Here is a 15,194-nt window from a genome sequence, read left to right on the forward strand (position 1 = left end):
TGGTCTAAGAATAACTACTCTCACTATTTAGCCGCACCTTAGAGACCCGCGCCTTACGATATAGAAGCTCTTAACGATCTTCGTTATACTCCTAGATTTTTCTTAAGAATAGCTTCTATCGTACTTCTTTTAATCTAGCCAATACATTCTAAATAATAGTTCCGACCATTTCCTATTTCAAAATCTTATTAACTAAGCTTACCGTTTCTTCCGTGAATATTCGTCTAAATACCTTCTAAAGCTTTTCACGGGGTACGAGCTACTCTTATTTCTATATATACGTTCTTCTTTTCTAACATTATATAACTGAACTCGATTCCGTATCTCCCATTATCGTGTCTTAACTTTTCGGAACTTCTTAGGTAACGTCATCGTAGATAATTTCTAGTTCTATAAAACGTATTCGTCTCATCGGATTTTTCCTCGGTTATTTCGTGGCTTAATCAGTAGCTTTAAGAATCTCTTCTATATATTATTCTAATTGAGCTTACTTCGTAATCGGATAGTCCTTTTCTTTCTCTGATCGTTTTAGAATGGTCTTATAGCCTACCATACTATGTTTAGCTTTAGACTCTCGCGCTTTATCTCTATTAGACGTTTGGGTAGCCGTAACTATAGTCTCTCTAATTTCCTCTTCCGAAGAATCATTAATTACGGTCGAGTCTCTATATAGATCTACTCTAAGATAAGAGACGCGTAGACTCTTTATTAGCCCTTCTAAATTATGAAAGATATCTCTAAGATGGTCTAATCTAGTCTTTAATTATAGGAAATGAATTTCTTTAATATCTTTTCCCGGTACTTTAGGTCTCATTATAATATAATTTCTCGAGTTAAAATGAATCTATTTAGCTTATAGATATTTCTCTAGATACGAATAGCGAGGCTATATATACCTAACCTCGTTATAAAAGTAATAAACTATATTACGTCGATCTCCCTTATAGCTAGGTCTCTTAGTCGCGAATACTCTCGATCTTAACTCTAGATTTAGATTTAATATATAACTAAATAAATCTAAATTCACTATCGTTACGTTCACTAAGGCACTAATTACCTCTATCACTACTTATATTTATTTCTTTAAGTCTCTCATTTCTAGTATCATCGCACTTTAGAAACGATTAGATAGTTCATTAATATATCCCGCTAGTAATAGCTTAGTAGAGGGAAGCACTATTCCTTATTCAATCTAAGAAGTCCGAGAAGATGCTTCATTAGCCGTTTTCTTAGTTTTCTTATTCTTTTTCTTACCTTTTATACTTCTCTTTTCCTATTTTAATATCGAGAACTTTTCTTTACGTTCTTTCATTAGATCATTTAAAGCTTAACCTCCTAAAGAGTCTACAAAACGATTAGTATTATAGTGGGCTTACGAGCGATTCACAGCCTTTTTATAAATTTTGTCGTACTTAATTATTTTAGTATCTCTATAATCGATGCCTAAGTCTAAGATAATTTTATTACGATCTCGCTTCGATAACCCTTCTAGCAACTATCTATCTAATTAAATAGAGGTCACTTTCTCTTCTTTAAGTAAGGTATCGCTAGTCCTTTTAAATTCGCGTAGATAAACACGTATATCTTCCTTACTCTCTCGCTTTTTATTCTTAAGCGATTATAAATAGAAAAGGGTTAATACTAGCTAATCTTTATCTTCGTTCTCCCACTTCTTTAGTATCTCCCGCTTAATATCTTTTTAATCTCGTAGTTTATATTTAGGTAGGTTACGAATGATTACTATATAGAAACGGTTATAAAAACGAATAATCGCTTTAATACGATCTTCTTCTAACTATCGATTATATAGAGATAAATACTCGAAATCCTCTAAGAATGCCGTAGTATTTACGTCTTTAAAGAATGAGTATTCGAAATTCTTCTTACTTCCTCACGGTATCTTTAATATAATTAGCTTATTTCTATTCTACGCCATTATCGTCGGATCCGATATCGTTATTATCTATATTGGTTCTAACGAAGACGGTTATAAAGAATCTCTAGAAGAAGATAAGAATGTAGCGAAAGACGCTGAAGGAGTGCTCATAGCTGGTTCTCGAAACCTCGGTATCCTAGATTACTCCGATACCATCGCTTCTATACTTCGAAAGAATTAGTCTAGAAGCTCGCGTATACTCCCGATTTCTTTGAGTAGTAACTAAATTAATAAGTAAACTAGCTACGCTCCTAGCAAGGCGCCTTCTTCTCGGAACTTAATCCAATAGTCGAATAGATCTCGCCCTTTAATGCTTAGTTCGCAACCTTCCTAATCTATAAGTAATCTCCGTATACGAGAGGACCGACCTTCTTAATTAGCTTTAATATTACGTGAGTAATCTCTATAGCGCCGACTAAGTTCGCATCTCGAACATTAATTAGCTAGGAGAACTGTATTCGACGTAGTAATAGCTAGCCGTCGATAATATCTTCTTTACCTATCTAACCGTGATAGTCTAAAATTACTATCATAGCTCCATATCGAATTCTCTATTAAAATATTTCTCTATCTCAAAACTTATTCGTATTCTATGTCTCTCTACTTCTTTTCTTCGTTATTCCGCGTATTTATCTTCTTACTTCTTGTGTCTTAGTTCTTCGGTGGATATACTTTTTCGACGGCTCGCCTAAAAGAACTCCTAGGCCTTAGAGAGGTAGTCTTCTTTCTCTCCGAGTTCCGCGTTAGGCTTTATACGTTATAATGCCATAGCGTCTTATTCTATTAATTAGGTATCTTCTCTTCGGAAATATCTCCACTATAGTATTTCATCCGCGACTAATTAATCTACTTCTTAAAAGAGCCATTCATCTTAAATTCTTCTTAATATTTCGGTTCTAAACTCTTTCGTAGAAAAGGTTTTCTAAATAATTAGTGAACTCTGCCTCTATAAGTAGTCTCACCGTCTTTCAGGGTTAAACCGATGCCCACGTGAATTTCAGTCGTTAACCTCGAACTCCTATTTAGTCGTGTCCTTCACTCTTTAGTATTAACTCTAGTAATTCTTAATGTAGTATCTTATTAAGACATTATCGTAAAGAGCTCGAATCTTCGATGAATAGATTATCTTCTCGCGGTCGCCAACTATAATAGAGCACTTTAGGGTTTAGCGTATACGTGTAACAACGCATAGAGGCCTATTTAGTAGATCGGGAATCGGGAACGCGTTTCTAGTTAATACTGATAATAACACCACTAACACCACCTAGAGAGGCAGCGGCTAGGGCTACGAACACCTAGCACAGCGGTAGTATCGAGGAATAGGACAGGACTAATAAAACACTCTTAGGATTTAGGTAGACGGTACTAAAAGCTATGAAATTCATAATACTCTGCTCAATCTATAAAAAATGAATGGTACACTGCCAGCACTGTAAACTATTCCGTATCTCCTCTCTGCCAGCCCATTTAGATTTAACATATGACTAGACAACTTTTTCACCTTACCACCGCTCTACTAGCCTAGCACAGCTCATCATAGTATAGCCACCTTACCTTATTACAATATTAGTATAGAAATAGACTCGACTCTAAAATAAAGTAGTTATTAAAGCGAAATATTAAGAGCGTCTTTAGTATTCTTATATAGATCGAATAAATTTATTATATTTACTAGTAATATTTTAGTTCGTATTCTAAACTTAATAAGAGAGAAGAATTTATCTCCGTTGCGAGTTTCTTCTTATAGTACTACGGATCTATTCTCTAGATAATAATAAAGTTAAATAATTCTTAAGTATACTATATACTATTAAATGAGATCGTTCTATAGATAAGAGAGAAAGAAATATAATAAGATAAGGTGGCTATACTATAATAAGCCGTGCTAAGCTAATAAAGCGGTAATAGAGAGAAAAAGTTATCTAGTTATATATTAAATCTAAATAGACTAATAGAAGGGGGTGTAGAATAGTTTATAGTGTTAGTAGTGTACTATTTATTATAGATTAAGTAGAGTATTATGAATTTCATAGCTTTTAGCACTATCTATCTAATTTCTAAGTATTTTTTATTAGTTCTATTCTATCCGTCGATGCTCCCGCTATACTAAGTATTTATAGTGTAATAGAGCACTTTAGGGTTTAGCGTGCACGTGTAACAACGCATAGAGACCTATTTAGTAGATCGGGAATCGGAAACGCGTTTCTAGTTGATACTAATAATAACACCACTAACACTACCCAGAGAGGTAGCGACTAGGGCTACGAACACCTAGCACAGCGGCAGCATCGAGAAATAGAACAGAACTAATAAAACACTCTTAGAATTTAGGTAGACGGCACTAAAAGCCATGAAATTTATAATACTCTACTCAATCTATAAAAAATGAATGGCACACTGCTAGCACTATAAACTATTCCGTACCTCCTCTCTACTAGCCCATTTAGATTTAATATATAACTAGATAACTTTTTCATCTTACCACCGCTCTACCAGCCTAGTATAGCTCATCACAGTATAGCTACCTTACCTTATTATATCCCTTTCTCTTCCATTCATAGAACGACCTCGTTCGATAGCACATAGTACACTTAAGAATTATTTAACTCTATTATTACCTAGGGGGCGGGTCCGCAGCACTATAAGAAGAAGCTCGCAACGGAGGTAGATTCTCCTCTCTTATTAGGTCTAGAATACGAACTAGAATATCACTAGTAGATATAATAGATCTACTTAGTCTATATAAGGACACCGAAGACGCTCTTAATATTCCGCTTTAATAATCACTCTATCTTAAGATCGAGCCTATTTCCATACTAATATTACTCGGTAGCTCTAAGGTTCGCTCTTAGAATCCTCTCTTAACTAACTAAGTAACGCGAGGGAAGAGAGAGTTTACTCTTAGCGTTGAGGTTCTATTCTAAGAGTCATTACTATTATATTCTGAATCTATTCTCTCTTCGCTATATAAGTCGATATAAGTCTATAACATCTAGTTCGTATTCTCTTAGTTAATGAGATCAACAACACTTTTATCTAGAGTGGCCATCACAATAGACTTTAATAGCTACCACCCACTAATTTCTACGCGAGACGGCCATAATAATAGTATCTTTTCATCCCTAATAATAGCTTAATAAATATTCTAAATAAGTTAAACTTAATGGGAAGTGTCGATTTTAACTTCTTTAATAGCTTTAATACCGTTTTCCATAAGAGCTCTAGCCCAAAAGATAATAAACATTCCGTAATCATAGCTATTTAGTTATTTATTGACATTAACATTCTAAAATGTGAACTATCTACCGTCTTCGAGCTTTACTCGAACTTAAGAGTTAAGATACTCTAAAATGATCGAAATTATTAAGTCTTTTACCGTGCGCTTCCTAATCGAATTCATGGCGTAAACGATTCGAGAATCGGGATCGACGTATACTAACCACTAATGGTTAATCTCTCGATAGAGAATTAGCTTCTTCTATATAAACTTATCTTATCGCCACGATCGCGGCCAGATTATAAACGTAAATGTTCCTCGAACGTTATATAGGTAGATCACATTCCATTCGTCTTTTACTTAGTGCTTTCGGTAGACCGCGATATCTCTAATAACGTAATTCATAAATAACTAACCGTTATGATTCGCACTAAGTAAAAGGTGTTTTAATTCTTTCTTATTAATTATACATCCTCCCGAGTAGTAATTCTCGTCGCGAAGAGATTTCTTTACTCCGCGACTATACTCTTTAAATTTCTTTAAAGCGTCTCGAATTCGCTAAATTTCTAACGTGCCTTTTTTAGCCTTCACTCTTTTTATAATTCGAATTACTTCGAGGGCAGCGTAACACTAAAGAGATTACCTCGAACTAACATTAATCGGTAATACTTCGATTAATCTTTAGAATACTCGTGTAATAGCTTTAAATTCATACTGAACCACTTTATTCGCTTACCGTTTCGTTAAAGTGCCTTTACCGATATTATACTTAACTCTCTTAGACTAGTTTATAATAATCTTCTATACTAGTCTTTCTATATTAGAAGAATTCCTTAATAGGTTTTATTTATATAGTCTCGTATTAAAGGGCGAAGATAACTCTTAAAACTCTCCACGGAGATATTTACTATTGATAATGATTTCTTTAGCTTCCGTGAACGCTTATTTAGTGGACGAGAAGTGTATTCGCTTAGAAGCTCTCACTTCTATCTCTAAAGATATTCTTAGAACTAACGGTATTAACCGCGGTCTCTTTCTAAGCTGAATTACTATTTTAATATATTCGTTTCGAATTTCTAATTACTTTTTAGTCGCTTCCTTAATTGCGACTTCTCTTTCTTTAATTTTAGTAAGCTTTTCCATTACAGACTTATTCTTAAAGTAATTTAGGATATTTCGCTTCTAATATCTCTACTCTCCTTTCGATTATTTCTTAGATACGGTCGATAAAGACGAAGATTTTATCGCTTATTCTTAAGAGTTCTTTAACTAATCCCCGGTCTCGCCTTTCGTTAATATCTTACTAGACCTCTTCTCTATGAATTTCTTAGTAGGCGATTTTATAGTTAGTTTCTTTCTCATAATGAGATTCTATTCGATCTAACTAATTTAGCTAATCGGTATCTCTGGGAGACCCTCTATAGAGATTAAATTATATATATTTAGTAGCTCTACATCATTTAGCTAGTGTAATTCATTCTTTAACTAAAGATAATATTCTAAACGCGTAGCTATAACTTATGAATACTTATAATCATTCATAGCGTTTCTAAAATCGTCTAGGTTCGATCATACCGTAAAGATATCGATTCGTTGCGATGCTAGCTAAGAAAACTTTGTATCCGTGAGACCGGCTAGCCGTTTTATTATTTAATGATTAATTCGACGTAACACATTCATAGGTGTCTCGTCCCGTAGCTTAGGCGCTATTCTTACACACTAAAGCTCCTTTAGTGTATACGCTATATTACCTAATCACTATATTACGATACCTTCTTAAAATTCTTCGGTTATTCATTACCTAAACTTCCGGCTAACCGTATCTCTACCGCTTACATTCTTTAGAAATAGGGCTATATTCTAACTTCTAATATAATTAATATCTTTAATAAATCTTCTCTTAATTTCGTTATACTTATTTCGGTTATTAATCGCTTCTTTAATTAATACTTAAAATCTTTTAACCTTCTTATTCTTAACTACTTTATTTTTAAATACTATCTCTAATTCTAGATCGTCTTTAATGTAATTAGCGATTTCCAGCACGAACTTTTTACTTAACTGTTATATTCTTTCGACTATTTAGATGGCTTATCTAACTCATTCGGTCACGTCGATTCCTTCTTTACGGCATAATACTAGCATTTCTCGTAGTGATTTTTAAATCGAGAAATAACGAGAATACGATATCTAAATATTTAATGCTATAGCCGTACTAAGAGTAATGCCTCTGAAACCATAAATAAGTTACGTTCCGACCATTATATTAGGTCTTTATAAGGGAGCTTAGATTGCTCACGAACTAACCTTAATAGTGCCTTATCTTCGAATCGCTACTTACTGCTACTAATTTAAGGACGTTAGTATAAACGGATTTAGTAACGGAGTAATATACTGAGGCGTTTACGGAACTTACCATTACGGTGTTGTTAGTGTAGAATTAGGCGTAAGCCCTTGTACGCGACGAGATCTTCGCGGAGTATCTTAATTACTTATATTACTTAAAACTATTTATAAATAATCAAAGCTCGGTTTTCTTAATGAAAAATATACTAAATGAAGCTATAAAAATGATGCAGCGTTATTTTTCGAGGTTAATAAAGATATTCTTTAAATATTCGTTAGAAACGGAGAGAATTAAGTGATTAATTAACGAAATAGAGTAAAGACGAGAGGAAAGAGACAGTAGAAATAGTCGAGAGCTAACTTAGCCGCCTATTAATCTCACTACTCGTTGAGTGGCGAACTCCGTTATATACTAACGTCACTACTATATATTTACGTCGGTTTTAGTTTCTTCTTATCTATTCTTTCACTTATAAAGTACTATCTACGAACTAAGTGAGAAATGCTTCGGTGATCGCGGTGACGGCGTCTTAGTATTCATTCGCTCGACTTCTTACTCGCCTTTAGTATTATCTATAGTCTAGGTGGTACTTCCTTCTCTTTAATTAATTAATTAGCTCGCTTATCTATAGTTCCCGTAAATAAATTACTCTATATCGCTACTATTACTATATTCTATTATCGTATTTATTTATACTATGGATCTCGATTTGCGCGTCGTAATATCTATGCTTCGCCGTAACGTACGGACCGTAAGGCTATCACCAAGTATCTTTTTAAGTTTACGCTAGTTCATTAGCCTCTTAACGAAACTATTTTTAGATTTGATATGTAACTAGATAAACTAATTTATACTAAAGGCTACTAAAACATTATAAGCTATTCCCTCTATAATTCTTATCTTTATTCTATTCACTACCTACCCATACATCTTAAGAGTCATTCTGGAAGTAAATGGACGAGCGTAGACAGTTAATAATGCTCACTCTATAGAAATTAAACTAAATAAATCAAAATATAAAAGAAACTATGATAGAGTTACCGGTGTTACTATGCCGTCCTCTTTATTATAGTAGCACTAACCGTAAATATTAAATCTACTCTAAATAATAACTTAATTAACTAAAACTCTAATAATAGACTTAATGAAAGGTAAGCGAATATAAGAATAGCCATAGGGAGCTCGCCTTTCTTCTTATCTCACATAAGTAAAGCCGTCTCTATTTACTTAGCGAGTTCTTTTTAGATTATTCTCTTCGTCTACGTCTTAGTCCGCGGAACCCTTAGAAACCTCTTTCTCTACTAATTCTTCTAGAAGGAAGGGGAAGCTCGATGATAAAGTTAGTTCGGAGCCGTTCTTAATTATCTTCTCTAGCTCCGCCTAATGCCTAGATTAGCGAAGTTACACGAGTAATCGGAGCTCTTCGAGGTAGACGTCTAGCCCGAGTTTTAACGACTTCACTACTTAATTCCTCGAAACTATTTCGATCATCGATACATTTATCTCGCTCTTCTTTAATCTCGTTTATGGAATCGCTACTATTATTTCCTTCGGTGATTACTACTCTTATTACCGCATTACTTAACTTTACTAACTCGAATCGATCCGGGTCACGCGGATAGAAACGCTTTAGCCGATTAGTAGCAAAGGTTTTATAAAGCTTCGCACTATCTAATTCACATAAGATATAGTTATTATAAGTCGGATTTACTTACAAAACTTAATACGGACCTATTCACCGGAAGGAGAGCTTCTTAGAGCTTAATATATCCATTAAATTAAACGTATCATGAATTAGAACTAGTATTTCTTCTTTTAACTTCTCTATTCGGATTCAATAACGTTTATCGAAATACTCCTTACCTCGCTTACGTTACCGTCTTAAACGTTCTCGCGCCTCTTCTAGATTCTCTTTACGTCTCTTAAGTGCGCGCGCTCGTATTTCCACAAGTTCTCTAGTGATATAGGTCTCTTCCTATAACATCAGTCCTTAAGTGGTAACATCCAGTTTAATGAGTAGTTTCGGCCGATCGAGATACTTTAATTCGTATAGAGTAAAGCCCGTGCTAGCTTTAATAGTTATTCGATTCGCCCACAACATAGTATATAAATAGTTCATCTAGTCTTTACGGTCCGGCCTCTTATACGTCTTCGTAAGAGCGTCCGCAGTAGCTTAATGACCTACTTCTACTTAGCTATTTATCTAAGGATAATACGTAGAAGTAATCACTCTTTTAATATTATATTTATTTATTAAAGTAATTATTAAGTTCTTATTTTTAGGCCCTTCATTAACGACTAGCTTTCTAAATATTTTATAGCGATAGATTAGATCTTTCTAGAGAAATTTTACCACTAATATACTATTATTCTTAGTTAGCCCGCGCGCTTCTACTTATTCGGAGAAGGCACTTCTAGCCTTCACTAAGTAAGCTTTTTCTCGTGATTTTAGTATCGGCGTTATATCTATATAAATAGTCTTCTATCTTTTATTAACGTAAGTGGGCTTTATCTTCTCTTCAATTCTTCGCGAGTCTCGGAACTAACATTCTATATACGTCTTTTTATATTCTTTTACCATCGTATATATACCATTCTAATAATATCGATCCGTAATGCGTCGATAAGTAGCCTTAACTTCTTTATACCTACTTTCATTATGTAGTTCTTTTAAAATCCGTTGCTTTATTTCTTCCTTATTCACCACTCGCCGCGTAGATCTTATAGTGTTAGATCTTCGGAATAAGTGACCGTTTCGTATAAAGCATTTTAGTGCTTCTCGCTTCATTCTTTTAAAGTTATCGTTATTTATCCCGGTAAGTCGTCGAAAGATTTAAAGATAGTGCGTAATTTACTATAATTTCTTAGAATATTCTTCCTTTCGCAACGATATCTACTATTCCTTCTCTTCGGCAGTGCTTTACTAAGACATTTCGAGTTCTAATCGAATAGAGTAGACCCGTACGTATTATATCTTAATAGTAGAGCCTATTATTAATCCTAAAACTCGGTGTTTTCCGTGTAGAAGTAAGCCTTAGGTTTTATTTAGAACTATCGGGCCAACTCGCATCGTAGAGAGTTACGCGGTCACCCATTTATCGATGTCTTCTTCTCTTTTTACTTTAGTAGCCTCACTTATAGTTTCTAGCCGTCTAGATAGAGCGTCTACTACTATATTCTTAATTCTAGGAATATATTTAACTTCGAAATTAAATAGCCGAATCTAAGTAAGCTACTGCGTTACTAAGGCACTAGGTAGATCGATTACCGAGCGGTTTAATTAAGTAGCGAGAGTTACTATATTAGTTTCAACTAAAAAGATTACATCGTATAGCTAGGACTTAAACTTCTTTAATGCCTTTAATAAAGTACGATATTCTCTTTTTTCCGCGTTATATTTAGCCTCTACTTTTATTCATAAATCACTCTTATAACGTATAGAATATCTACGTTTTCGAGAACTACGTTTATACTGTATTAGCACTACTCCCTAACCTAGCAAACTAGCATTGAAAGTAAGAATAATTAATCCTACGTTATTCTTATAGTTAATGCTCACTAGTATAGACGCGATAGTTAATGTAATCTTCAATACGTTTATAGTATTATCTTCTATTTATATTTATTGTTATTTAGTATCTTTCTTCAATAAACGATAAAAAATAGTAACCTTATATATAAAACCTTTAATCTAGATCCGATAGTAAATATAAATATCTAAAAATCTCTTTAACTCCGTGGTATTCCGTAGTACTAACTATTTTATAATCTTTTCGATCTTCGCAGTATTAGGATATCTTTCTTCGCGATCGTAGATATATCTAACCACTTTAATATCTACTATATAGAATTGTGACTTTTCTTCTAAAACCGTTACTCCTACCCTCTCAACGTCGCACAAAACTTAATCGAGGTTCTAGATATATTCTAATATAAACTTTCTTAATCTAGGCACTACTTATTTAGCTCTATAGTTCGTCTTTAGTTTTTTCACCGCGATGTCGTTAACAAAAGATCTCGTCGCCTCCGGGATTTACGTCGCTAAAATCTTATTCGATATTCTTATAAACTGGGCCACCGAATTTATAGCCCCTTGCGGTAAGATAGTCTATCGCATTAACCTCAATAAAGTCTAAAAAGTAGTTATATCTCTGTATTCGATAGCTAATTCTACTTAATTATAACTAAAGAACTAATCTATTAGTAATAGAATATATATTCTAGTAAATTCTTTAGAGAAATCGTTCGACGAAGGCGGTAGATTCGCATCTCGAATGGTTACTCTATTAATATTTATAGCTATATTTATAATTCTATACTCTCTAGTCTTTTTTTTTTAGCTACGAGAAAGAAAGAATTTCGATAGAGGCCATAATACGGCTTAAAGATCCCTTTTTAAATCCGATCTTTCACTAACGTAATCATCTTCTTCTCTAGGGCCTTAGGAATATAAAAACTCTTAGTCTACTATACTTCATATAAAATAGTTCGAATGATCTAAGGTAGTGCTACTTTCTAAATGATTTTCCTAATCTTTGAGAACTTCTAGAAAAGTACTTCTTCTCTATTAAATAATACTTTCACTAATATATTCTTTTCTAATTTCCAAAGAACGTCTCCGATTAAAAGCTACTCTAGTCGCGTTAGCGTTAAGCGCAACTCTCTTTAAAAGGTTATAAACCGCGGTATAATTCACTAACTATAGCGGTACGGTATCGAATAGAGCCCTGTAGCTCTTTCCCTAGCTATTGCTCTCTTCCTTTAGTCGATTAACTTACTTAGCGTACTTCCGTCCGTTTAAGATATATTCACCGGAAGAACCTTATTAGTCTTACGCTTATAGAGCGTATTTACGCGAGCTCTTAAGCCTTAAGCTACTTTAATTTTTCTATATCTTATCTCATTCCTTATATCATTAATTAAGCTAATAGAATCTCTTCGCCTCGAGAGCCTAATTAGCTGTCGGCTATTCTTCTCATCTCGAAGTTTCGGCGAGATAATAACTCAACGAACTTTAGTCGTAGTCTCGTTCATTAGACTCTCTTCGTCGTATTAATAAATTAGGTTTAATATATGACCTAATAGATCTCTACTCATTATATTTCTTTCCACTAATATCGAACTTTTATCTTCGCCTTCGTTCTTCTAGTCTTCGCCTTCGTTCTTCTAGTCTTCGTCTTCGTTCTTCTAGTAGAGCTCTCTTTTCCTTGTCGTTATAGAGGTTAAGCCTTTTAAGGAAGCGAATAGAGGTCTTTTGTATTTCTATTCGCTAACTAGTTTAACCCGCTATATGATAATTCCATTATTTCCGCGGTTTTCTTATTCCCATCGACTTTCTCTTCTCTTACCTTAATCTAAACGACACCTCTATTCGTCTATAAACGGAGAGTGATTACGTAATTCTCATCGTTGTCTCGTATCATCTATATTCGCGCTATAATCTAAAATAGAGTCTCTAATATTAATCGGTAACTAGGATCTATAATTCGTGCAATATAAATAGAAGTCTTAATATTCATACTAGTAATAGTTAACGTCAACGGATTAATTAACCTAATGAACCGCTACCTACGTCTCTCATCGTAGCTAATGGAGCTAGTAACGCTTTAAGTAGGTCGAATCGTATTTTCCATTTCGATTTCCATTATAAGATCCTTCGAGATTAAATTTATCTCCGCTCCGCTATTAACTAATACTCGTTTATATTCATAGCGAAGCTTAACATTTAAAAACGAACATTTAGTAAGAGCTAACTTAGTGATTTAAGAATAACTACTCCCACTATTTAGCCGCATCTTAGAGACCCGCGCCTTACGATATAGAAGCTCCTAACGATCTTCGTTATACTTCTAGATTTTTCTTAAGAATAGCTCCTATCGTACTTCTTTCGACCCAGCCAACATATCCTAAATAGTAGTTTCGACCATTTTCTATTTCAAAATCTTATTAACTAAGCTTACCGTTCCTTCCGTGAACATTCGCCTAAGTACCTTCTAAAGCTTTTTACGGGGCACGAGCTACTCTTATTCCTATATATACGTTCTTCTTTTCTAACGTTATATAACCGAACTCGGTTCCGCATCTCTCATTATCGTGTCTTAACTTTCCGAAACTTCTTAAGTAACGCTATCGTAGATAATTTCTAGTTCTATAAAACGTATCCGTCTCATCGGATTTTTCCTCGGTTATTCCGTAGCTTAATTAGTAGCTTTAAGAATCTCTTTCATATATTATCCTAATCGAGCTTACTTCGTGATCGGATAGTTCTTTTCTTTCTCTAATCGTTTTAGAATAATTTTATAGCCTACCATACTATATTTAGCTTTAGACTCTCGCGCTTTATTTCTATTAGACGTTTAAGTAGCCGTAACCATAGCCTCTTTAATTTCCTCTTCCGAAGAATTATTAATTACGGTCGAGTCTCTATATAGATCTACTCTAAGATAAGAGACGCGTGGACTCTTTATTAGCTCTTCTAGATTATAAAAGATATCTCTAAGATAATCTAATCTAGTCTTTAATTATAGGAAACGAATTCCTTTAATATCTTTTCTCGGTACTTTAGGCCCCATTATAATATAATTTCTCGAGTTAAAATGAATTTATTCAGCTCGTAGATATTTCTCTAGATGCGAATAGCGAGGCTACATATACCTAACCTCGTCATAAAAGTAATAAATCACATTACGTCGATCTCCCTTATAGCTAGGTCTTTCGGTCGCGGATACCCTCGATCTTAGCTCTAAATTTAGGTTTAATATATGACTAGATAAATCTAAATTCACTATCGTTACGTTCACTAAGGCACTAATTATCCCTATCACTACTTATATTTATTCCTTTAAGCCTCTCATTTCTAGCACTATCGCACTTTGGAAACGATTAGATAGTTCATTAATATATTCCGCTAGTAATGGCTTAGTAGAGGGAAGCACTATTCCTTATTTAATCTAAGAAGTTCAAGAAGATACTTTATTAGCCGTTTTCTTAGTTTTCTTATTCTTTTTCTTATCTTTTATACTTCTCTTTTTCTGTCTTAATGTCGAGAACTTTTCTTTACGTTCTTCCACTAGATTATTTAAAGCCTAACCTTCTAAAGAGTTTATAAAACGGTTAGTATTGTAGTGGGCTTACGAGCGATTTATAGTCTTTTTATAAATCTTATCGTACTTAATTATTTTAGTATCTCTATAATTGATATCTAGATCTAAGATAATTTTATTACGATCTCGCTTCGGTAACTCTTTTAGCAACTATCTATCTAATTAAATAGAGGTCACTTTCTCTTCTTTAAGTAAGGTATCGCTAGTCCTTTTAAATTCGCGTAGGTAAATACGTATATCTTCCTTACTCTCTCGCTTTTTATCCTTAAGCGATTATAAATAGAAAAGGGTTAATATTAGCTAATCTTCATCTTCGTTCTTTCACTTCTTTAGTATCTTTCGCTTAATATCTTTCTAATCTCGCAGTTTATATTTAGATAGGTTACGGATAATTGCTATATAGGAACGGTTGTAAAAACGAATGACCGCTTTAGTACGATCTTCTTCTAATTATCGATTATATAGGGACAAATACTCGAAATTCTCTAAGAATACCGTAGTATTTACGTCTTTAAAGAATGAGTATTCGGAATTTGTTAGACACAGCCTTTTCTGCGACCAGGACTGAGAACCGGGTAGGCAGGTGTGCCG

The sequence above is a fragment of the Cladophialophora psammophila genome (genome assembly GCF_000585535.1).
Source record: "Cladophialophora psammophila CBS 110553 chromosome Unknown aczJe-supercont1.39, whole genome shotgun sequence".
Classification (NCBI taxonomy): Eukaryota; Fungi; Ascomycota; class Eurotiomycetes; order Chaetothyriales; family Herpotrichiellaceae; genus Cladophialophora; species Cladophialophora psammophila.